This window comes from Melospiza melodia, chromosome 3 (genome assembly GCF_035770615.1).
Source record: "Melospiza melodia melodia isolate bMelMel2 chromosome 3, bMelMel2.pri, whole genome shotgun sequence".
NCBI classification, from domain to species: Eukaryota; Metazoa; Chordata; class Aves; order Passeriformes; family Passerellidae; genus Melospiza; species Melospiza melodia.
Window position 1 is genome coordinate 45,122,894 of NC_086196.1, and position 24,767 is coordinate 45,147,660.

The following is a 24,767-nucleotide window of genomic DNA, read 5'->3' on the forward strand; positions in this document are numbered from 1 at the left end:
GAAGGGGGGGCGTAGCGGGGGACGGGAGGGTGTGAGGGGACCGAGCGGAGCCGGCAGTGCCCGCCAGGTTGGGGAGCCGGCGGGAGGAGCGGGGCGGCCGGCGGCGGAGGGGAGGCGGGCGGGAGGAGCGGGCGGGCAGGCCGGTGTGAGCTGTTTGGCCACCGGAGCCAATCGAAAGCGGGGCCTTGATCCTCTCCCCGGGCAGTGGCTGCGCCGAGCCAGTGCCGCGCTGCCCGCAGCCGTCGGGACCGGCACAGCCGCCTCGCTCTCTGCGCGCACCGCCGGCCCCACCGAGCGCCTATGGGCATCTGCAGCCGGCCGGGGCTTCGCACCACCGCCACCGGCAGCAGCGGCACAGGGCGGCGACCGCCACCGCGCTTCCTCGCCCCTTGGGATCTATAGCCGGCGGACGGAGCGCGCTGCGGACCCTTCCCCGCCTCCGTGCAGGTATGGGGCGGCCGGGGGACCCTGAGCCGGCACCGCTCCTCTTGCGGCCGGCTCGCTGCCTTCCTCCTCCGCCTCCTCCTCCTCCTCCTCCTCCTCCTCCTCCTCCTCCTCCTCTGCCCTGCTACCGCCTCTCCGGGGACAGGCGGCGGGCCCCGCGGGCGCCGTGCGGTGACAGCCCGCAGCCCCGTCCCGTCCCACAGCCCCGCACCGCAGCCCCGTCCCGCAGCCCCGTCCCGCAGCCCCGTCCCGCAGTCCCGTCCCGCAGCCCCGTCCCATCCCGTCCCGCAGTCCCGCAGTCCCGCTCCGCCGCCCGGCCCGTCCCGGCTCGGCGCGGGGAGCTCGGCGGGGCCGCGCACGGCTCGGGGCAGCGGCGCGTCCGAGCCGCGGGGCGCTGGCACGGGCACGGAGCGAGCCCAGCGAGAGCGGCGCCGGGCTCCGAGCGCCCCGGGAAGGCACCTGGATGGCCAGGTTTGCCAGCGTTTGGGGCGTCGTGCGTCGCGTCCCCGCGCTCCCCCGCAAAGGAAAAAGAAAGACAAACCAGAAAAAAAAAAAAAAAATAGTTCGTGCTTGAAACCTGTGCCCCTTTGTACCTTTCTTTCTTTGCTTTGGGTTAATGATGGTTTGTGATTATGAAACCCCACGAGGGATCAGCTCCAAGAGCGAATAGCATTACTTTAAGTCATGACTTGGAAATATACGTGTGCGTATACAGATACCCGGGTTTTTTTACCTTGAACTTGAGGATTATACAAACTCATGTCTGTCTCACAAGGAGCTACTGACTGACTTTCTGCTACAGTTAAGGAAATATTTGTGCTTCCACAGGTCTTGCAGAATTGGAGGCACAGGTCTTATAAAAAAATTGCAGTGGCATTTGGCTGAACAGCTCTTATTTTTAGCATGCTATTGTGAAAGGGGTTATATAACTTTTGGTGGATTTTTGAGGACAAAATTAACAGCTCATAATAAGTTAAACCTCTTTTTTTTTTTTGGTTTTTTTTTTTTTTTTTTTTTCCTTCTTCTTCTTCTCTCTGAAAAGGAGAAATAAACAATGAAATCCCAATGAGTAGAGTCAGGTGAACTTCAGCCGAATGATAGAGATTCCCTGAGAAAAAGCCCCAGGTTAGGAATCCCACAGTCCTCTCAACAATCATGAAACAGCAGGTGCAAGACCAAGCAATGTCAGCTCAGAGCTCCAATTAGGAAGTTGCTTATCAGGCTGCTTCAAGGTTATTTCTTGCTCAACCGGGGTGAAATTAGCAATCACTTCAGAATCTTGTGTTCCCACCCGTGCCAATACAATACAGATGCTGTGTTTCCTTAGGGGATTAGATTGTTTCTTGAACTTCAAAAAGTACGGACAGCCTGAAGTATTTGCTTATAATGCTTGATGTATTTTAATGCAGATGCTTCACTTACAAAACTTGGTTCCTGCTTCTCACGCTGGTCTTTCTTCATTACTTGCAAAAGTTTAGGAGTAAGATGCTAAGATTTTGAAAAATCGCTTCAAGAAAGTAACTGTGTGGAACAGCAGTGTGCCTGCCTTGAGAGCCAGGACGTGAGGGTGCTGTGACAGTGTTCGCACTGAGCAAATTGACTCTCCCTCACTTTTGTTGCATGGTCCTCATGAACTGCTGTCATCCCATTGAAGTCCTGAGTTCTTGATTTGTGATCACTGTGCAGCTGAAAAGGGAGGACTGGTTTGTAAAATCTCTGTTCTGGGATGAGCGAGAAACCTCAGCAAGTAGGATTTTGCCTCCTCACCTCTCTTGCAGCCCGCTGTTCGGGCAGAGCTCTTGCGTGTAGGGAGGAGGTTCATGTGGTAGCAGGGAGTTTCACTCAGTCTTCCATTGCAGTGTGATAACTAAGTGAAAGATGTGTCAGTGAAAAGCATCGGTAAGACGTCCACAAGAGTGCCACAAAAATAAATGTGGCTAGCCCAAGGTTTTGAGCTGATTTGTTTAGCTGAAATATATTTTCTTTTTTTATCTTTTAAATTATACTGTGCATGACTTTCAGTGGGGAATATAACAAATGTATGAAAAGTTGAAGAATTTAACTGTGGAGACCTTTGCTTCTTTTCATAGTATCAGGTGAGGGTAAAAATTAATATCTGAAGTACCCACTGAATGGCATCAATAAATTGGAAAATGCTTGGTTTCAGTCACCATTCGTCAATCTCTTTGAAACAGCAAATCTCAGAGATCCAGATCATCTTTTGTAATAAGTAATCCTGTTTGAGTTTTGCTTAATAAATCTGGTAACTGGTTTAATTCTAACACTATTGCTAAAATAACATAATATATCTCACCCAATCATCAGAAACTGGTAAATTCCAGTTTGGGATCGGTACAGTGATGTTTACCAATTTCTGATCTAGAGTTAGAATTGTTTCAGTGAGCAGTTCCAAGTTACTGAGTAAGAATTGAGCGGTTCAAGCTACTGTGCAGATTTACTGACATCTGAAGAGTATCTTAAAGAGTAGCATAAAAATGTGTTTCCCTCCACACACGGCTGCTCCTGGGTATAGGTTGTGCAGTTATAGTGTTGTGGTTCATGGCAGGAGTGGGCTTTTGATGCCTATCCTTCAGTTGCTCCACTTATTTCCCTCCTTCTCCATATTGTTCATGGTGGGCCAGTTGGATTCCTTTAAGATGAATCTAAACTAAGAGACGTGCTGGAATTGTTTCTGGAAATACAATCCATATGACCATATCCAGCTTGAAGTAAAAATCTATAAAATACATACAGTGTCTTCTGTGCCTAAATGTTTTGCTGTGCCTGTCAGTTCCTGTTGGGCTGTGCTAGCTGCTGCAGTAGACCTGGTCCATTTGCAGCATGCTGTTCCTGAGACACCACGCAGTCTGAAGACCAAACTAGCCATTTTTCCCAGGGGTGTGGGCTGTAGTCCCTGCTTCTTGCGCCATTGCTCATGTACGTGTTACCAGAAAACACCTGGATGAGCTGGACAGCACAGCCCTGCAACCAACCAGGGCTGTCCTGCTGAGATATCTTCAGTTCAAAATAAAGATGGCTAATGTGGTGGTTTTTTGTTTTTTTTTTTTTTTTTTTTTTTCCCCTAGTCTGGCATGTGATAGGAGGCTAGTTTTTGAGTGGGAGCTTTGGATAGTGTAGCCTTGTGCTTGTCTGCTGAGCGTGGACACTGCAGCTGCATTTAGGAAAGGACAGCTGATGCTCCTTCATGGTCGTTTGCCTGTCACTGGCCGTAGCCCTTCTGCGTATACAGGTCCGTAAGGCTGTTTGTATTCTTTGTTGCATTTGGGAGTGGTGAGAAATGTTGGCTTGAGACTTTAAAGCTGTCATTTAGAAATGCTTCACTGTGTTCCCTTGGTGCAGCATTGTGGCTGACTGCATCTCCCACAGGGCACCAGAAGAATTGCTTGGGAGCAGATCTCACCTGTGGGGGTAGTTCCTGGATTCCAGTGCATGATGAGAATCATGCCCTGATCCTGGAGTCTAGTTGCCTCAACCAGGGGGAGAATGTTTAAGGGGAGATGTTCAGAAACATCCACTTAAAACTTCAAGCTTCATTAAAACATGTTAAACCTTTTTTTTCTGCAGTTTTCAATGTAAAGGGAAAAAAGTTTCCATTTTCTGTTTCTTGGTGATTTGGCCGGTTTCTTAGAGTTTCATGTTTTTATTTGGTTTGTTTCTTTGGGGAAAATGATTTTAAATTAAAAAATCATTATGTTAATTATAAACAGTTATCTCTTTTATGAAAGCATTTCTTACTTTAAAATATGTTATTGGAGCAATCAGGGATTAGGTCCTTCTTTCATGTAGAAACGGAATATCGTTGTCATTGCTGCAAAAAGTGGCTTTCTTACCAGCTCTTCAGATTTACATGCGTTTCCATTGGATTATGATGGAAATGGTTGGATTGCATGTGTAGAGCATGCTTGATACAAATATTCTTCTTGTCCTGGATCACTGGGACTGCTCCAAGACAGCATTTCGATTGCAGAAAATGTTGTGCTATATAGAACAATAAGAAGTGAAAAAGAAGAGAGGATTTCCTACTCCCATGACTGTATTTCTGTTGCTAGAAGCTGTCTACTCCAAGTCTTATTTCAATGCATAGCTTCTCTGTGGGATGATGTATAGATTTTAACGTGAGTTGTGTAGATGATGGTATGTCACTTGAAACCATGGTATTTCTCATTCTCAATGCATTAAGGTTTTTATTATCAATTTTTAGAAGATTTTTGAAGCCTGTTTCAGAAAGGGAAGAAGACCATAGAAATCTGTTTCGTTCCAGGACATTAAAAGAGAAGACAATCCATCTTTCAATATCTGGTATGATACAATCGTGGCAACTTCAGTTGTTAACCTGTCTTTCTCAAAAAGTCATCTTACAGCACCTACTTCTAACGTTGTTGTTTTTTGTTTTGTGCTTAACAATATTTATCTATGACATTCTGAACAATATTTATCGATGACATTCTGAATATTTTGTTCTTTGTTGCTGTTCAGATAATATCTCAAAGACTTATAATGGTGCATTTTAGATTAGTCATAAAAGTTAGGGGGATTTGCTAAGGTCAGTTTTCCATGTAGACCATGCTGCCATATAGAACTGGTTACACTGTAAACGTGAGTTGTATATAGAAATATGCATGTTACTGTCTTTATTACAAGATTTTTGGAGAAAGAAAAAGGGTGAATTTATCTCTCATTCCCAGCAATTTTAAAGTCATTGTTGCTTGGGAAGTGAGTATTTGGAGAAACCATAATTTGCAATGAAACTTGAGGAAATTAAAATTGTGATCTATTCAAGCAGAGAAAGACTCATAAAAAATTTTGTTTCTGTCTATTTTGTGCTAAGGATGTGGGAGAAGTAAAGTACACTGTGAAAGGAAAATATATTATTTACCCTCCAAATTTCATTTTGGAACCAGTTTTTATTGAGTGTGATGGGCAGTGCGCAAATACAGTGTCAGACTGTGGATTTAACACAATAAATCTTGAAAATTTCCTGAATTTTTAACATCTCTTAAAACTTGGAAACAACACTTGTACAGCTCATGCAGAACGCCTTGTTGACCTTGTGTTGTACAAACACTTTCTGGAGCTGGAAAACTCTGTTGAGCTGGTCTAGATGTGAATTATTTGCCCGTCTCCGTTTACATGCAGTGTTGTTGTGGATTCCAGCCATGTCTCATCTATCCTATTGCTCTACTTAAGTGCTGTTATGATAATGCTCAAATAGACTGATATTATACAGTAGTGCTAAGAAAAAAACAAACAGCATTGTAAAAATTCTCTGTGACCATTTCTGGCATGGAAGGGCAGGTTTCTTTTTTCCCTGGTGCAAATCTCAGACCTAATCTCATTTCCAGTGAGGCCAAAACACTAGCATGGCTCGGAGTTAAGCGAGATCCTGCCCATAAATCTGGCCAGTCTCCATTGAGATAACATCTGGAAAGTTGTCATTTAAAAATATGTGGGAGAGCTTGGGATAGGGGCGTAAATAGTGGGTCAGAGCTTCTATCCAAAAGGAAAGCATTCAAAAGGAAGCTCTCAGATGTCAGACATCCTTGCTCTAGGCATGTTCTTTGTCATGATCCATCTATCGTTTGTCCGTTCCTGTTCTGTCAACATAATTTGGAGCTCAGTGTCCTTTGTGAGGAACAAGATGAGACTGACAGGCAGAGAAGATGGGAATATGTGAACATGTTGCATGACTTAATGGATGCATCCAGTAAAGTCTGCTAATAAAGAGAGAGATGGCTATCTCTTGTATTTTGATTTAAATTGTTCTCTGGCTGATACCTTTCAGATTACTACACACAATGGATTTATACTTAGCATGTTTGTTGACTTTTGTCTATATTCTTCATTAATGATGTCCATGGAACCTTTGCCTGATTCTTCAGTGAGAACAGCTTTTGCTGGGATAGTCTGAAGAGTGACTACTTACAGACCGAAACAAAGTCTAAGCATCTTGGATTCCGTGTGGGCAGGGGAAGATTGTTCATCTGTCTCTTTAATTCTTCCATTCTTTACTGAAGCTGAGCCTTTGTTAAAGTCATGGCTCACAATGTGTGGCTTCTTAAATGGTAGCTGAAGATTCAAATGCCACAGAAACTGATTATGGGGAATATTTATTGTTTTGTTCAAAAATCACAGAAGATATGTGAAAATAGCACCGTTGTGTTTAATTCTTGATAAATGTAGTGACTCTGTCTCTGTAGAAACCCTGAAGCAAACAAGACAAATGCACACAACTGGAAATTGAGCTAATATATGTTACCTGAAACTGTCTTGCTTTTGGGTTCCCAAAGTCCCTTCAGTCACTTACATAAAGTTATTCAACAACTCAGCCTAGATTTTCGGGTTTTTTTTAACTGTAAGACAAATCCCACCTTTGTCTACTGTACATTCCTCTCACATGAAAAGAGGCTTTAAATACAAACAGTACCATAATAGATCCCATTTTGTTTTCTTTATCTAATTTTTTTTTAAGTTGTCTGCACTTGGTGTTCTTTCTTCTTGAAGGAGCATTGCAAAAGCTCCTTCACAAAGTAAAGTCTCCTATTTTCTGAATTCTAAATCCAAAATTCCTGTTGCTTTTTTCCTTTGATTCAGGTAGGCTGCTTCCAACTAGAAAAATATTTTTCTGTTGGTGTTTCAATAGCTGACTTTAAAAATATGATACATGCAAACACTATTTTGAGTACCTATCAGAATTTGCCAATCTTCTCCTTATAAAAATAGCCATTTTTTTTTCAGTCCAAAAATATAATATTTTGTGAAACTTGTTTCTTTGGAAACAAGTTTATTGTGTTATTCCAAGTTGAGCCTAATTATTTTCTGGACATCTCTAAGGTTTCTTTAAAAGAAGCATATGATATTACAGGAAGAATGTTCCTCTTGTTTGCCAGAGAGCTGTACTATGTTTACTATAATAAGATTAAAGGAAATTTGAAAGTCAGCGCTAGCTCAGTGGGAAACTGATAAACACACGTTGTACTTGCAGGAACACTCTGCCCAGTAGTATTAGGAAATTTATCACTATTTATTTAGCAGCTCAGACTCTCTCTGACAAACAGATTTGGTGTCCATTTAAAAGTACACCAGATGCTAAAAAAACTTCTACTAACATTATGGATGGGATTTGTGGAATCTGAGCTGTTATCCTGGCATAAACATCTCGTGTGGTTTAGGATTGGGAATCTCATAGCATAGTCTCTCAAAATAAGGAGTCTGTATCTTATGGATCCCGTCGCTTTCCAAAGACTGTGGTTTCATTCCTGGCACTGCTGGTGAGGTCAGCTATTACAGCCACAGTCATAAACAGCAATTTTCAGAATTTGAGCAAGCTAGACAAGGGTGTAGCTCCTTGGAAAAGTTATTCTGGAAGAGGTAAAACCAGCAATATCTCTGGGTCCATATCATGCACTGGCAGTTTTTACTCTTGAGAAGCAATGGCTGTCCAGTCTCATATTTGCTCATTGTGCCTTGGCCAATGTTTCAACTAGAGAGTGAAATCTGGAGAAAGAAAAGGCCACAGGGATGACTTTTCATTCCTAAGTTCAAGTTGAGGTCATTTTTACGTGGTCACAAATGCTGCTTACACATCAGTAAAACAGAATGAAGAAATTTTGCTATGAAATGCATGCAGGAAATCTTATTAGAAATTCTGTGAGTAGAGGGGAATGCGTAATCACACAGTGATACATAATCTACTGTTGTAAATGTCTTCACCACCTCCAAAATAGCAGATCTCTTGCTAAAGTGAGCAGATACTCTCTGTGTGCTTCTGAGCACCACAAAAGGCCAGTGGATTATTCCCACCATGTGTTGGTAATTAGTTGGAACTGCAGGATGAAGTCACGATTGGTTATAGAAGCTACTGTGGTTATCTGTTCATGCTGTGTATGGTAATACATTTATTTGATAAATAGGTGATTAGGGAAATTAGTTAATTTCCACGCTTCTCTCAACCATGAAATTTCTTAGAAGCAAGCCTAAAAAGCAAAGATCACTCTTTGTGTGAAATTTATGGATTTGTATGCTACCCATGAAGTTACCCCAAAATATTAATTCCTTTTCCTGGGGATGTAAGATGTAAATGTGAGCTCCTAACCTGCTTCAGATATTAAAGTCTGATGTAATTTGTTCAAGCTGTGGAGGAGTAATTTCATTCTCTTGTGTTCCTCTCCCCAACCCCCCACTCCTAAATGTTCTTTAAAGGTCTGTGGAATCAGTGGAGATGACCTGAGTTATCATTTCATTAAGGACCATGCCTGTCCATTATAGCCATGTACAGTCCAGCACGTTGTGGAGTCTTTGAGACTTCCAGGAACCATGAGAAGTTTTATTCTGCCCTTAGGTGATCCATTCAGGTAGTAGAACTGCAAATGCCTGGGTACACAGCCCATACCAAAGGTTTCCTGTCTTAAAGGAGACTGTTGTGTGTGCAACTCTGCTGGCCACTATTCCAGGAGTGAGTTCTTCTGCAGGTCTGTCCTTGGCAAGTTCACCTGCAGATTGAAGAAATCTCTGGCTTTGTCATTAGGTAAACCAGAGTGTTGCCTGTTTTGGTGTTTCTGCTTGGCTTTGTCCCCATAGATAGGCAGACTGCAGTCAGAGTGCTTGCAGGGTGCCCTGTTTTATACAAATGGTATAAAATTGATGAACGGCACACTGCCAGTTCATCTCCCCACTCGGACGCCAGCTTCGTTTACTCTTATAAATAACTGGATAGCAGTCAAACATGATTGACTTATGCTGTTACTTTATCTGAATGTGTAAGATGCAGAGAGTTGGAGATGCTAATGCCATGCTTGTTGTTTGGGTTTTCTTCTTCCACACTGAAATTTAGATGTGTTTTTTAAGACCGTTGAAAGTTATTGGCCATTCATTGGGTTTAGGGTTATTGTCACTGTTTATAAAACTACCCTAAATTAGTTGTTTTTCTTGTTAAATTAGAATCTGCATGGTTGGGTTTGTATTCGTTAAAGGGAGGCTTGTTTTCTGTTGTAAAAGTGAACTGCAATTTAAGAGTTTTTGGTTATGAAGCGCTCCAAATTAGATTTTTCAGAATCAGAAAAGGCCTTGATGCTGTGAAAGTGCTTGGCAATAACTAAAACTTCCTGTGTTATCAATACTGTCATATCCAAAATAGCTGTATACCAGCTACTGTCAGGAAAATTAACTCTATTAACTCTCCCTGACAAAAGCATCACAAAGTATTAATGGTCCAGAGAGTGTCCATGTTTTGTTCTTCTGCCTACAGCTGTGCCCATGTGACATCACTTTAGCTAGGCATAGGTCTAAACGTTTAAACTGAAAGGGTTATCCTGCCCTTGTCTCTGCTTCTGGCTGTTAGGCTGTGTCTTCATTCTGTTCTATCCTTTCTTCGTGCCCTCTGGCATGTCTGAAATGATATGCAATCAATACATATGGGAAACTGGCTCAGAAACTGTGCTGTAAATGTTGACATAAGTGTTCAAAGCACTGTATATCCCCTAACTAATGAGGCTGGTAGGTGCAGACTCCTTGCATGATGTCTTGAAAACCCTGTTAGTACCAAGTGGCCCTAGTGGTCTAGATAGATGAGCTTAATTGCTAAGTGTGGAAAATCTTTAGATAAGATTGTTATTTAAGACAGCCTGGAGACCATAATTCCCAAATCTTCTGAAATGACGTGGCCTAATGGGAGTGGTGAGACCCAGGAACAGCTTGCTGAGGGAAGATGTGTGTGTCTGCAAATGTTCAAGACCAGGCTGGATCGGGTTTTGAGAAACTTGGTCTAGGGGAATATGTCATTGCCCATGGCAGGGGGATTGGACTAGCAGGTCTTTAAATTTTCCTTTTAACCCAAACCATTATATGATTGTATAATGCTGTCATTGTTTGAACAGAACCTTATGATTCACTTTATGAACTGTAAAAACTCTTATAGTCATTGAGCACTTTAAAAAAATTGTGAAAGACTAACATGTTTCTCTTATTAACTGCTATTGTGGTGTGATACATGTGCGTGCGAGCAAATATGAGTAGTGTCTACAAGAGGTAGCTCTGACTTTATGTGTAGGTACAAAAAAATTAAATGTTTTGTTTTTCTACAAAGCCTATAAGGATATGAATTCTAATGCAGATTTGCACACACTGGATTAAATTCCTTGCACGGAGAAGGACAACAATGTGTTCCTTCAAGGTAATGTGAATATTCTTTTATACTTCAAAAACCTAACACTTTTGCCCATGCCTTCTATACAGTGAGAATTTCACCCCAGCATGTATTGCTATGCTACCTTCATTATTTAGGGTTTATAACCTGGGACATCCAAAGTTTTTATGTATGTTTTGCACAAGGCCATCCATAGATGTTAAAAAAATTTTACTGTAGTGAAAGAAAGAGACAACAATTGCTAATTGCCCTTGCACTTTTCTCTTTTGAAGCAGCATATCTAAACTCAAGTACTATAAAGTAGGGAAGAGAGGATTTGCTTCTGATGAGTTGAATTATTCCATACATACATTGTTTATGGACATTTCAGTTATACCTTTTAGTCTGTGTGATTTTCCTGGTAGTTGTGAGTCAACATAATATTTAAATGGAAACTTTCAAAACAGCTTTGTTCCTACCTAGGTTTTATGATAAAACTTGTATCTTGTAATTCTGAAATTATTCAATCAGCTTTTCCTGACTTGCATATGTTGTAAAGGTCAGAATTGATTTCAAATTTGAGTTAAACTAGCTCAGGTGCTTTGAGACATGGAGTTAACCTACTAAATATTATGTCCAGTAAAGGGTTGACATTAACACTTCTGAACTTCATTCTTTAAGAGTCACCTTATTTATAGCAAGATAAATGCACTTTCAGCTCTTGCACAGAGTGGCAAAAGCATTCTTTGGGTAGCCTAAGTAATCTGAAATATATCTTATCTGGGAAACCTCAAAGGATCTATTTATTCAAGAAGCTAGGAAAATTTAAGGGATGTATACTTACAGCCTGGATTTCAGAATATACAACTGCTGCTTGCACATTTTAAGAGGATTGTTAATTTCTTTTAATTAAATAGAATGTTTTAAACATCATAAGCTATGTTTTCACAGAGTTTATAGGAAAGATATCTTGCCATGCTAGAAATTTATATAAGAACTTGAAAAGTACATTCAAGAAGAAAATCCAAACAGATTAATGCTTTTATGTTAGTGAAAAAAAAAAAGAAAAATGCAAATAGTGACAGAAATGAAAAGTGAGTTGAACTTTTCAGTGGTCTGAAGTTAACTTCCAGACTGTTTATGGCTTCACAGTGTGTGTGGGTTCAACAAGTGTTTTGGGCTTTTTAAAGCAGCTTTAGGGGGGTTTTTTGTTCATTGCAAGCTATTCTGCTCACACATTCACTGTTTTTTAAAGTATTTTTACATGACAATTTAACATGATTCCTAAGAAATACTTGCAAGATGCATCTTTAAGTAAGATATCTGGCTGTAAGCTGTCTCTTAGGGTACAATCTTTTTCTAGGAGTGTATACATACAGCTTGCTGTTTTTAAGGCTTTTCATGAGAAGTCAAGTGGAATTTATTACTTTGGAGACTTCCTTGGTTAGCATATGTGAGGGAACTCATGTCTAACCACTGGTAGATTTTTATGTTGAGTAACCTTTACAAGTATTCATTGCATGTTAACTCTTGACAGATAAAATTACTTATTCACTATTGACTTATCTTTGAAGGATGATTTACTTTGTCACTACTGAGTAATCTCCATGCTATGTTGAGACAGCAGTCTCTCTCCAGATCATCTTGTGGCTATTGCCCTGATGCAGAGTTGCTAGAGGTCTGCGGGAGGAATGTGCAGGAGAAAAGGGAGAAAGACAAATGCTGAATCTGTGCTGAGGACAGCAATCACTGGTGTCTGCAAGAAGAAGAGTTTCACATTGTAGATCTTGCTTGCTCCTGTTCACAGGGCAGCTCTGCAGGGCATGGTAGGGGAGTGGGGAGATGAAGGCTAAGTATTTAGCCATTTTCTCTCTTTCTGTTCATGGGATTGTGTTATTTTGCTACACTAATAAAATCAAGAATCCAGAAGTGCTGTGACATTGCTCCTCTGTCTCGGTCACCTTCTCATATCAGCTTACCCTTCAGTTAAAGTGTCCCTGTTCACCCAACCTTGCATATGCATATGACTTACAACAAATCCTCAATTCCTGCATAAGTTAATGAAAGGAACATTTTTCTTTCATTCTGGAGATTTCAACACAATCTCTGAGTAATTTAAAAAGAACTTAAGAATAATCTACATGTATCTAACCCCAGTGGCACTGCTTACTTATGTGGTGGGTAAAAGTAGTCTTTGCCTTCTTCTCACCTATTTTCACTATACAGAAGACTGGCCTTTTAAGAAAATCAGAGGAGTTCTACAAATAACAATGCTTAGAGTGCTAGTTTGTGAACAGGAAGCCCCAAATGTTTTGTTGGGTAACTTACTTACCTTAAACCTTTTTATTAACAGTGCTGAAGTTTTCTTCTGCCTAAAATTACAAAGGCTAAGAATTTTACATGCTCCTTGGTCAGTATGTGGAGCTATGAAGATATATTAGCCAGAGAGTCTTAATTTATTGAATTTTGTAGAGAAGCAGGAGACTAATAGCTAAGGTAAACTGCTTTGTGGTGACCTGCCTAGGTGGCTTCCAAACAAAATGAACTGTAGACTGAACTGCACAGTATTATGGAAGTGCAAGGTATAGTTTTCCAAAGCACCTGTTTTTGAATGGGAAACTGAGCAACCAAAATAATTCAGTAGAGGTGTCCTTCTCAAGACTCCTAAGGACTATTGAAGAACACAAAAATTAGATGGCCAGTATCAGGAATTCCAGAAGTAGGGCAGACACCTGTAGCCTTTGTGCTGCCAATAGGGAGTTTGGGGGATTAGCTTTAAAGTGTACATGTTAATGTGTCAAAGTGGGAAATTATTAAACTTCAAATAATGCTGAAGAAAGTAGTGTTTCCTACATTTCAAAAGTGGAGGCTTCTGCAGAAGCGTTTGGAAAAAAAAAGAAGGAAGAATGATTGAGAAATGCTGCAAGGTTCTGCTTAATGCTCCCATTTTTGGATGTATCTGCTGAGATTTTCAATCTGCCTGGAAAAAGGTGCAACTGCAGGCTGGGGAGGATCACTATGAGGGTTGAATGCATAGGTTAAAGTACACTCTGGAACTAAAGGTGACAAGATCCTTGGAGCTATAAGAAGATGAAATTAGATCCAAAGTACAGGTAGACACATATTACCCCCTCCCCTCTACTGTTTAGCCCTCACATAAGGAATGGCCCCTGCTGCCAGTAGCCAGAATGTCACAGTTCAGAGCTGGTGAGCCTTTCAGGGGCTGTGGGATTTCCCAGATGCTGTTAAGGATCACTGAACATGACTTTACTTCAAGATGAGGAAGTCTCATACAAGAACCAATTTTTCAGGTCCAAAGTTCAGTTGGGAGCTGTGCACACACAGGAATACAGATACTGAATTCTTCACTGATACTGTATTAGCCTTGCACGAGAAGAGATTAGGATCAGCCTTTCTTTGCTGAAATGATTTGCCTGGTACCGCCAACTGGCAGTAAGTAGGTCCTTCCAGCCAGGAAACTACCAAACAAGACATTTGTGTTATGAAGCCAACAAGTAATGCAAAAACATTGTGGGAAAATTACCATTAGCCTCAGAAAAACAGTTATGTGTCACCATCGCTGAAACTGAACCTCGTGACTTCAGATGATCTGATATCTCTGGTTTGTTCAGCTGGTCTGGTATCTCTAAAGTGAACCTTAACTAAGTGTTAATTTGGTTCAAACCAGGAGTGTAAATCAATGGAGTATGGGGTGACTTCTATTATATTTATATATTTATTGCTTTAGAAATGCATGGCACTTGTACCACAAAATACTCCTCATTTCTTTACATTTTCTCCCAGAAAAATTTGTATTACAGCTTTTTCTCCTCCTTCACTTACTTCAGTGTTTTACCCACAGTGGTCTTCTATGAAGTTCTTACTAGATCCCTATACCTAAGGTGATGGAAAGATAAAATGTTGGTAGATAGTTATCTTTGGTATTGGTACTAAATTGTTGTGGGCTCAAATGTCTTTGAAAGGCATTTAATGGGAGACTGAACCATTCTCACATGTCCCAAGTGAGCCTGCCAGGCAGCTTCACTAACTTGCATAAGAAAGAAAAATCAGAAAGCAGAAAGTTTGGGTTGCCTCTGGCTGGCAGGATTTCATTGGACTGGATGTCTTTAGAAAAGAGGGAACTTGTCGAGGCACTTTTGGGGGATCCCTTTATAGCCATGTTTTATGGGACCTCTTGAAATACTGGTAATTTTGTAAAGCCAAGGGCTTCTCTAACCTAGATTAGGATTTGCTAGGCTAGATTTATTTGCCATTTCACACTAGGCAGAAAACATTCATCTTCAGAGTTTTCTCTTCCCTTGTCCATTTTTTAGCTCTTCACAGCTAGACGAAAAATAATTAAAAGTATAAGATGATTTTAAATATGAAAAATAACTAAAGAAGCAGCATGGTATTAAGTGCAAATGAAAAATAATTTGTAGTAAAATTTCAAGATATTCTAAGAACATAAATGTTGTTAATATGTTGTTTTAAATTATTTCCTGGTAAACTTTTTTTGTGTCATATTTATTCTTTTTTTCCCCTATCTTTTAGCTGTCATAACTAATCTGTAAGCATTTGCTGGCTACTTAAAACTGATCAAGTATTTTAATGCAGTACATTTTTGTGCTGCCTGAAATGTGTCAAATATCAGCAAGTCTACCTGAAGACAGATCATAGCCTGATCTAAATGACTATATATTTTAAACCTCAAGGATTTTGTACCGATATTTCCACAGAGTAAAATTATTGTGTCTCTATTGTGTCTCTGTTGAACTATTTTTTTCCGTTCACTTCAATGAAGTCAGTATTTGTCAAATAAAGTCTCTGAAATATTTTTAAATACATATTTGCAGAGAATCCACCCATCTGCCGTGTTTTATTTTCCTGAGCTTACTGAACACAGTGGGCAGGTGTGGAACTTTTTGTTGTTAGAAGCACTGCCAGTATTGCCTAGTGCAGGGCGTTCTCATCCTCTGCTGCACTGATCTGTTTAAGGATTCTGTCTTGTAATAAACTTCCCTTTGTTTCAATCTTGCTGTAATTCCTTGGCAAAGAGTGATGGATTTATTTTTTATTAGACCATGAACATATGTATATCTACTTTACTCTAGCTTTGCATTGGTTTACAAGAGAGTATACATGTAGCATTGGTTTAAAAAACATAGCATAGCAACTGGCTTCTCTCAGAAATAGCAGTATCTTTGTTACTAAATAACAGTACATAATAAGAATGCAGTAGTAAAGAAATAACTAATATGGGTTGTAGGTTGCTTTTAGTGAATGACTCTTTCCTGGCTTTTATGAAACCACACACTGCCATGTCATCTCACCTGTTTATAGTAATCAGAAATATTAGATTATATGTAGGTAAGGAAGCAGTTCCTCATAGGGAAAATGCCAAGGAGAAGCCCTTACTCTCTGTATTAATTTTAGGTAACTACCAACAATAAGTAAATCTTATTTCAAAACTTATATCAGTGTTGGAAGGATAAAGAAGGCAGATGGGAAACTTGAATTCTGTTCCAGTGTGTGTTCAGTTTCTGTTTGAGGGCAATTTCATTATCTTATTTGTCGTGCTCTGTGGGAAAGGGAGTGTTGGACAGTGGGTACAGCTTCACAGAGCTCTGCTGTGCTTGTAGGACAAATACCATAGCTTTATGATAACAGCTGTTGACAAACTATTCCACACCTGTTAATTACAGGTATTACAAATAGAGAGGAATTTGGGTGTTTGCTGTCATGAGGACATTACAGATGTTTTCTTCTGTGCAAACCTCTGCAGTTGGCCTCAGATCTTTGAGGACGTGGTTGTTTGTCAGCCTGTTCTGTCATCCTGAGACCTCTGGGTAAGAAGCCACTCAGCTGTCCCATTCAGTTTTTGGTTGTGGAATTTGGCAGCTCCATCAGCAGTGTCGCATCAGCAGTGCCAGCCTTCTAGTTCAGTGCATCTGTCACTGCATCTGAAGGGACCATGGGGAAGAACTCTGCATGGAACAATATTTCCATCTTCTCATCTAACCATCCTGGCTAATTAAACAGTTTGGACTCCTCTGTCTTGAAATTGGTCTTCAAATATGGTTTGAAACTATGCCCAAATTAGCCTTATATGGAAAAATGTGTCTATGTGTTATATCATATTTAAATATGTTTTAGGAAACCTGATTTATTTTCTAATGATTTATAACTTACATTCATTTTCTTCAGAAATAAACAAGGCAATGTTTCCTCTGAATAACTGAAATTTTGGAAAAGCCAAGGCATTCTTCAAAATCCCAAATCTTGACCGCCTTTGCCAACAGAGGAGCATTGCACAAAAGTTACGTATTCTGCCTGCAGCAAAAGAAGTCAAACTGAGTCTTTAATTCTGAAACCATCTGATCGTATCTGCATTGTAAGCCTGGTAGGTTCACATTAAGCAGATTGCAGTGTGTTAAACATCAGGCTGGCTTTGAGTAGTGGTTTGGTGACTCTGTAGCAAAAAGAATGGTGCTTTATTTCTGTGATAGTTAGCACAAAACCAAAAAGCCTAGGAGGATGAGAAGAGAGATGATAAAACTAGGCAAAAAACACTTCTACAAGCTATTAAAAATGGTCCTTTGGCAGATAATAATTATTCTATGTTATATATGTATATATATCTATTTACTTAAAACGGAATTAAAAGAATTTTGGGAAGTTGTCTGGCTCTTCTCCTGCTTATTAGGATCCATTTAATCTAATGTAATCTATGGCAAATGTGATTTTGTTTTTTTCCTTTTGCATCACATTTTCCTTAATAATCCTGATGATGAGTCTACAAACTTAGGCAAATCAATTCCAATGCCTCACTCTCTGTATCATGGTGCTTGCTAATAGGAATATTGCCTGAAATCTTATCTGCTAACATTACTACATTCAAATCTATGAAGACTAAAACCATAATTTCATTCTTTGCTATTGCCCATTATGCATTTAAAAGCTATTAACATCACTCCTCTGGACTTTGCTTCTTTGCATTAAAGAGCACTGATTCCTGCAATCTTGCCACATTGAGTTGGTTTCTGTGTGAATAAATGCTCTTGTCTTTCTTCCTTGCCTCCCCTTGGGAAGACTGCATGGCTTTCCTGAGGCATGGTGCCCAGAACTAGTTCATAATTTACTACTTTCCATTCTGTGTTTGTGCACCCATGTTTTCGGGGCCAAAAACAGACTCTTGATTTGTCCTTAACATCTTCAGTGTACCATCAGCGAAGGGTGGTGGCCACACATCTGAGTTTAGCATATAAATTGGATTAGCTTCTGTTTTTGGATTTTTGTTTTAAATTCCAGGTGCAGAGGAGTTTCTTGTCTAGTGTGGAATGTGTTGGGACTGGTGTATTACCGTGATGACCATTGTGAGAGGCACCAGTGCACACTGAAACAATAGAAAACTGAGGGACTGTATGGAAGCTGATTTAACAAAAAGCTGTCAGTGAAGTACAGAGCCTTTTAGAAGAATAAATATTGCTTCACAATTGATTAAAAAAGAGAGCTATACATTTAAGATATCAGTCACCTTTCCCTGTTTAAATGCCGACTGGTCCAAACTTCAAACTTATTCAACTGCTGTACAATTTCCATCTCTTAGTTCTAATTACAAGTGGGTAGAGGGTGTGTTCCCTGCTGCTTATGACTTGCTGGTGTGCAGGATACATTACCTCACTTTTCTTCTAAGGTCTGGTAACTTTAACAGGCTTTTAGGCCTGAATGCAGGAAGCTAGTTAAGTGTTTGCTTAACTTCTACAGTGTTAGTTTAAAGCTGCCCGTCTTAATCAGAGTCCTAATTACTAAAATGCTCCCATACCTGCATGAGAGTTAGTCCTATCTGTTGACTATTAATTATATTACATTTATTCTTGCATAAAAGCGGCTGTAGTTAAATGGAAAGCCTTAGCCCACGTGGTTCTCAGAATCACCCAGGCTTTTGGAGAATGAAGGTGCCTTTGTACAGTATCAAGGGAGAAACTTAATAAACTTAATAAACAGGTTCTGTGCATAAGGCATGTTCCCTTTGGCTGGTGATTGTGGTGTCTGTATGGTGGCAGACGTACAAGCTGGTGCTCTTTGGCACTGAAGCCATCACCTGAGAAACAGTCTGGGACCAAAGGAACAGACTGCTTCAGCCTTCTGCTGAATGAATGCTCCTGAATGTTTGCCTTGTGTTTTTCTTCTTCAGGTGTTAGCACCATCACTCCATCTCTTGCCATGTCTGTCAAAGCACAACTTATGTTTTTGCCTAAGGAGGGTAAAAATCCATACGAGTTCAATAGCAGAACAAGTGACCAGCTCTTTTTACAGCTCTGGGGCTCTGTTCTGAAAGGAAGGTTGGACAAATATTTGCATTCGAAATGTGTTAGAACTTCTGACAGATTCAAAAAAACAAAGTTTGGTTCTGTCTCATGAGTATGCTGGCAAATCCGTTACTTGGAAAGAGAATGGAAAAGTGCTTCCTCCAGCTTTTTTTGCCAAATCACTCTGCTTGTTTGTTTGTCCTTAATTTGGTTTTATTTAATTTTGCATTGCACTAATTGCATGGGCATATGTAGCATCTTCACATGAAAAAAAAGAACGATCCTGTCACCATCTTCCAAGTTAGATTCTGGATCAGGCATGGAGAATCCAGCAAAGGTAGATGTTAGGACAGGTAGGATGATATTGATAATGGAGAAAGAGTGAAGCAGAAGGCGTCAGTGTTTCATATATCATATAGATAATTTTTTTGCAGTGAAACCAGTGGTTTTGTTTAATCACTTAAAACCCTGATGTTTTGGCAGTAGAAACCTTTGCACTTAAAAGGCAAGACACTCCAAAGTCAGACAGAAGGATGGAGAAGTTAGAGTACATTTTCATGTTTCTTTTTCCATGTTTAATATTTAGTTTTGCACTACAGTTGCAGAGCATATTTTCAAGATAAGATACAAGATCCTCTTCTAAAGTACCCCATAGCCATTGAGGACTTGAGATAAACTGCACATACCATTTTTGGAAATCTAGTCGTAAGTTAGAGCTGTACTGTTTAAGACACTTGATATAATCAAGTTCTCCTGTCTTTATAGCAGAAGGAGGTTTTTATGGCGAGCTAGCTGCCCTAACACATGTGCCTGTTCAAATTTGCCACATATCTCACCTGGCCCCCATTGGCCACTGTGGAGGAGTGTGCATCTCTCACGGGGTCTGTCTCTGATGTTTCAAGCTAAACAAACATATTTATGATTAGCGTTCTCAGGTATCTGAAATGGTACTAATCATCACATTCTATATTATTATTATTATTATTATTATTATTATTATTATTATTATTATTATTATTAATCCTTCTCACTGCAGTGGTACAGACTGTACTACTGCCATCAAGCCATTTAGATATAAGGACCATGCACCTCTCATGGGAAGCCAGAGCATGCAGTTTCATCTGTCAGCGCCGCCTTTATCAGCCACACCCTCCCGGTTACATTAGCCTCCCCCGCCCTGGAACAGGTAGGTTGGGTGACAGCGTTCCCAGGCCCCAGTCTGGAAGGAGTATCAGGGTGTGGTGTGGCCGCTGGTTGGAGGCAGCGTGCTTGTAGGCTGGAGCTGGGAAGGCAGAGCAGCCCAGCACTGGCACGGGGGCCCAGCAGCACCACTGATGCTGCAGGCAAAACAGAAAAAGCCAAACCTTTCTGGCTGGAGCAGCAAACTTGTCTTGCTGCCTGTGTGGCTGCACACATGCATGTGTCCTGGGTGGGGGGGAATGCGAGATCAGGAGCAGAGTGACAGTGGCTCACAGTCCAGAGGACTTAAACTGCATCCTGGACTGGGTGACAGCCTAAGATGATTTAAGCTTTATCTCAGAGGGGCACAGTTGGCATTCAGAAATATATCCCGCTGACATTAATTGCTGTTTTGGTTATTTCCCAAGGTCAAATACAGGGTTTTCTATAGGTCATTAGTCTTCCTGAAAGTGGAGTTGTGCTGTCCTAAAATGACAATATATAGTGGGAATATATATTTGAACCTATATGCTGCAGTATTCTAATCAGAATCTAAAACTGAGGGAAAAAGGCATAGGTTTTAGTGTTTTGGCCTGTGATTAGTTTCATTTGGACTCAAAAATCTAGAACAATTGACCTTCTTAATCTGTCAGGGAGGTTGTTATAATACAGAGGTCTTAAATCCCTGTATAAATACCTCACCCTCCATACCTCAAAACCTAATGACATCAAAACAATGTTGAATATGGTATTGTAATTCCATTCAGGTCCATCAATTTTGTGTTTATTGCCTACCTCATAATCCAGCTTTAACTGTAAAGTATGCTAAATGCCTATTTGTACTTTGCATTTTCTCACTAACCTTTTCTGCAGCTTTTAGAGGGTTTTTTTGGTTTTTTTTGTTTGTTTGTTTGTTTGTTTTTGTTTTTTGTTTTGTTTTTTTTTGTTTTTGTTTTTGTTTTGTTTTGTTTTGTTTTTTGGGGTTTTTTTTAACAATGGGAGGGGAATGCAGGTCAAATTATCTCTGGTTCATGTGTGTACTGAAACCATGAGCTTACATTCATAAACAGGGAAGATGTTGTTGGAAGGCTTGTTACAAGAAAGATAAGTAGCGTCCCCCACTGGCTACATTTTTGGATGACTGGTAGCAAGCAGTTTGTGCTGTTCATCTTCCACTCAATGGTGGCTGTATGTGAAACACACATGACAAAGCAGGGCTCTTGGGGAACTGCTGAGAGGCCCCCAAATTTCATCTAGCATTTGGGTGAATGGCAGCAGACAGCATAATCACCTACCCAGCTGTGCATCTGGGCATCCTACAGAAACACTAACATGTGGACACATAAGCAATGTCACAGTCCAGAATAAAACTGGAGGCTTTTTAGGTGTGGGAACAGATGTTTTCTGGATTGCTGACATTGATTCAAGTGATATCTATGTCCCTGTCACCTATTTCTAATGTGTCTCTAAATCTCTTGTTTCTCTTAGATGCTTTGCCATGGATTTGGCAAGCAGCTTTAAACACATAATATTTTGGTTCTTGTGAGGGAGTGGAAAATGGAGATAGAGAAGACCTCGTTAAAACTGTAGTATTGAGGGGAGATCTTTATGTCTTCTGTACAGTTATGCTCTAAATCCACTAGTAGCTTGCATTCTAAAGTGTTTCTGTTATTTCAAAATCACCGGTCTCACTTTCTTTTTTAAGTCAGAAGTGCCATTGCACATTCTGCTTAAACCATACAGTTTAATGATTTAATTCTCACTCCTGTTTCTCTTTTCTTTTAATTTTCTTACGTAAGCTTTCCTCCTCTTCAAGTTTATAACAAAGATGTAGATACTGAAATGTGCACTTGCTTTGATGTAGCTTTTTGTGTCATTCATGTTGTAAAACAAAGTGTTTTATTTTGAAAATCAAAAGGAAAAAAGCCCCACAAATGTCCCTGTGTTTTTAATAAGCAGAGTTTTGCCAAGTAGCAATTAGTACTCTTCAGTTTTTGTGCTATTTAAGAGCTTCTTAGGATCCTCTAAGAAGAGCTTTTGCCGAGCTAGCAGATTTCCAGACAGGTGAGCTGCTTTTAGCTTTACCTTTAATAGGTGCATTTTTTGTAATGTTTCTCATAATTATTATTCTGTTGCTCTGACATTCACCATGCTCTCATGCTGCCCAAATCACTGATGTGATAGGTATGGAGCTTCTCTATATCTGTGCTGGAAAAAAATTACAGAAGCTGAAATAATCACTCAAAGCAAAAGCTGTTGTTCTGAGGCTAAGTAAGGGAAGAGAGTCTTGTTTTCCTAAGCCAAATTCTTTACTGAGCCTCCTTTCAAAATACAAGTGTAGGAAGTCCCATGGGGCTGTGGTTATCACTGACCCATTGAGGTCCATCATACTGCAGGAATTGTGGTAAGTTCAGTTGAAACTGTTTTTGTCTTTTCACACAGTGGGAATGAAGGTTTTTAGAAGTGTTGATCAAAACTTTTTCTCAAAGATACTTTTTCACTGGAAGAGATACAGACATTTTTAGACTGAAAGCACCTGAAGGCTGTAGTTTGAATTGACATGCGTTTTTAGGGTTTTCCCATTACTGAGACAAAAATGTGCTTCATGTTAACTCTGTGAAATGTCTTGACTTTTGAGGATTTAGTAACTTTACATTGATAGTATCTTAAAATCAATTTTTGCTCACTTCACCTCCTTTTTGAAAAAAGAAAAGGGACAATTCAGAATCTTATTATTTAGCTAATCTTAAGTGGAGACCTAGGTCAATGTTAGTATTTGCTCCAGTATCAGGATGAGACTTTCAATATGTCTGGTTCTCATAGTGTCAGAAGATATTTTCCCTCGTTCCTTATTTTAGATACCTATCCTCTTAATCCCATATTACGCATAACTTCTTTAAAAATTCTACTGTTTAGCCAAGACATAGGAAAAAAATATTAGAAAAGTCTAGTTCATAGGTGTACATAATGATTTTTGTATTTTTGGTCTAAATCACTCATAAATCATCTATGTGAGGTGTGTGTGAGATCACTCATTAGGAACCAGAGTAAATCTATGGATCAGAGCATTTTCTTTGGGACAACCTTATTTAGCTATAATCAGCCACAGTGAGACTTAGCTGGTGGCACAGATGGCATCTGGTTGCTGAGCCATTACAAGCATTTTTATCTGATTGAACAAAACCTTCGTCCGATCAAACTCCCTTGCTGCTTCAGCGTGAAATATGTGATTGCTTGAACCAGCACTAAGTGGTTAGGATTAGTAGAATGGTGTGACCTGTAATGCCTGTGTTCTCTGACTACTTCGTAGTAACAGAAAAGAAACTAAAGCAAACCATGAATGGGTAACCTTCCTGATCACTCATTCCCTCTCTTCCCAATCGGCTTTGCATTTACTGGTCACACATGAACTTGTTAGCTAGGATCTCACATTGTAGCCATGTCAGAAGGGAAGCTCTTTGTCACTTCACTTGGACCATTCATTGCTCTCAATCCAATTAAGCATTGAAGTGCAATGGGGTCTTGGTATCTTTTTCCTTCTGTGTAGTAACATGAGGTCATCCAAGATTACCAGATTAGAAGTGTTGCCTCTCTCTTGTCTAGATTCAAGGAGGAGCTGCCTAGGGTAGATCTGGGGAAGAGTCCTTGAATAGACCTGGAAGAGAAATGGAGTTTGCAATCTCACACTGAAATTTATAGATAGATGTTGGCTAACTCTTTCCAAGATATTTTCCTGACCTTTCTGAAATTAGCTTTCTGAAAGAGCCATAGAGAAGAATCTTCAGATTTTCTTTTACTTATTGTCTATTTCTGCTGAGCTTGAAAGCATCAATAATGGAAAAATACTCAAACCTTAACTGTGGTGACACAGTTTGAATGGCTTGTGGCCAAACACTGTAAAAAATCCAAGGTCAGAATAAGTTAATAACGAGCCTCCAGGTGCAGTTTATCTTCTGCCTGTGTTTGAGTAAAGAAGGTGCCCAGTTACTATGAGCCAAAAAATAACCTCTCTGCCAGTAAGTCATGAAGTTACTGCAATTCCTCTCCAATGCTGCAAAATTGTAAGTGCAACTGAGGTTACAGAGATAGGAGTGGTCCTGAAACTCTCTACAGAAGGGGAGCTCTGGCACTTTTCTGTGGATGTGTGAGCAGAAGTGGTTGGTGATTGCCCCTGTCAGCATTCTCCCTTCTTCTTTTGTCATAGGGGAAGATATTCCCTGCTGTTATTAAAAAGCTTTTGAACTCATTCCACCCCACAGGGCTCCTGTATGATGTCTGATTTCTTGTCACTTTTCATGCTGGCTTTAAAACTGGATCTACCCAGATGACTCAGAAGACTGAACTTTCAAATCCAGGTCTGATCGTCTGTTTATCATGCAGCATTCCATTTCCCAAGTTCTGTATTTGACTGACAGCTCAGTTCTGAGACTTTGTCCTGCTCCTAAGGTTCAATCATTGTCAAAACTGGCAGATGTAGATCTTGCCTTCCAAATAGTGAGGAAGTTACTTCTTTAACTCCATCACTAGCTTTGCCTCTGGTTTACTAGTCCAGTGGCACACTAATGAATCTCCTTTTGTGCTGTGAAGGGAGTCTGAAGAAATCAGCTTGTGTTTTTAATTACATGTTTGTTCAGCCTTCCGAGGATGTCAGGAGCTGTGAACAGCAAATGCCAAGTGATTTGCAGGAAGAA

At 40.2% G+C, this 24,767-nt stretch overlaps 1 protein-coding gene across 1 annotated transcript in view; it reads left to right on the forward strand.

Annotated features, from left to right (window-relative positions):
* Window positions 1–270: 270 nt before the first annotated feature.
* Window positions 271–24,767, forward strand: part of GREM2 (gremlin 2, DAN family BMP antagonist) — a 40,914-nt gene continuing 16,417 nt past the window's right edge. The window contains exon 1 of the mRNA XM_063151570.1: window positions 271–447. The gene's annotated coding sequence lies outside the window, so the exon portion shown is untranslated. The remainder of the gene's footprint in view (window positions 448–24,767) is intronic.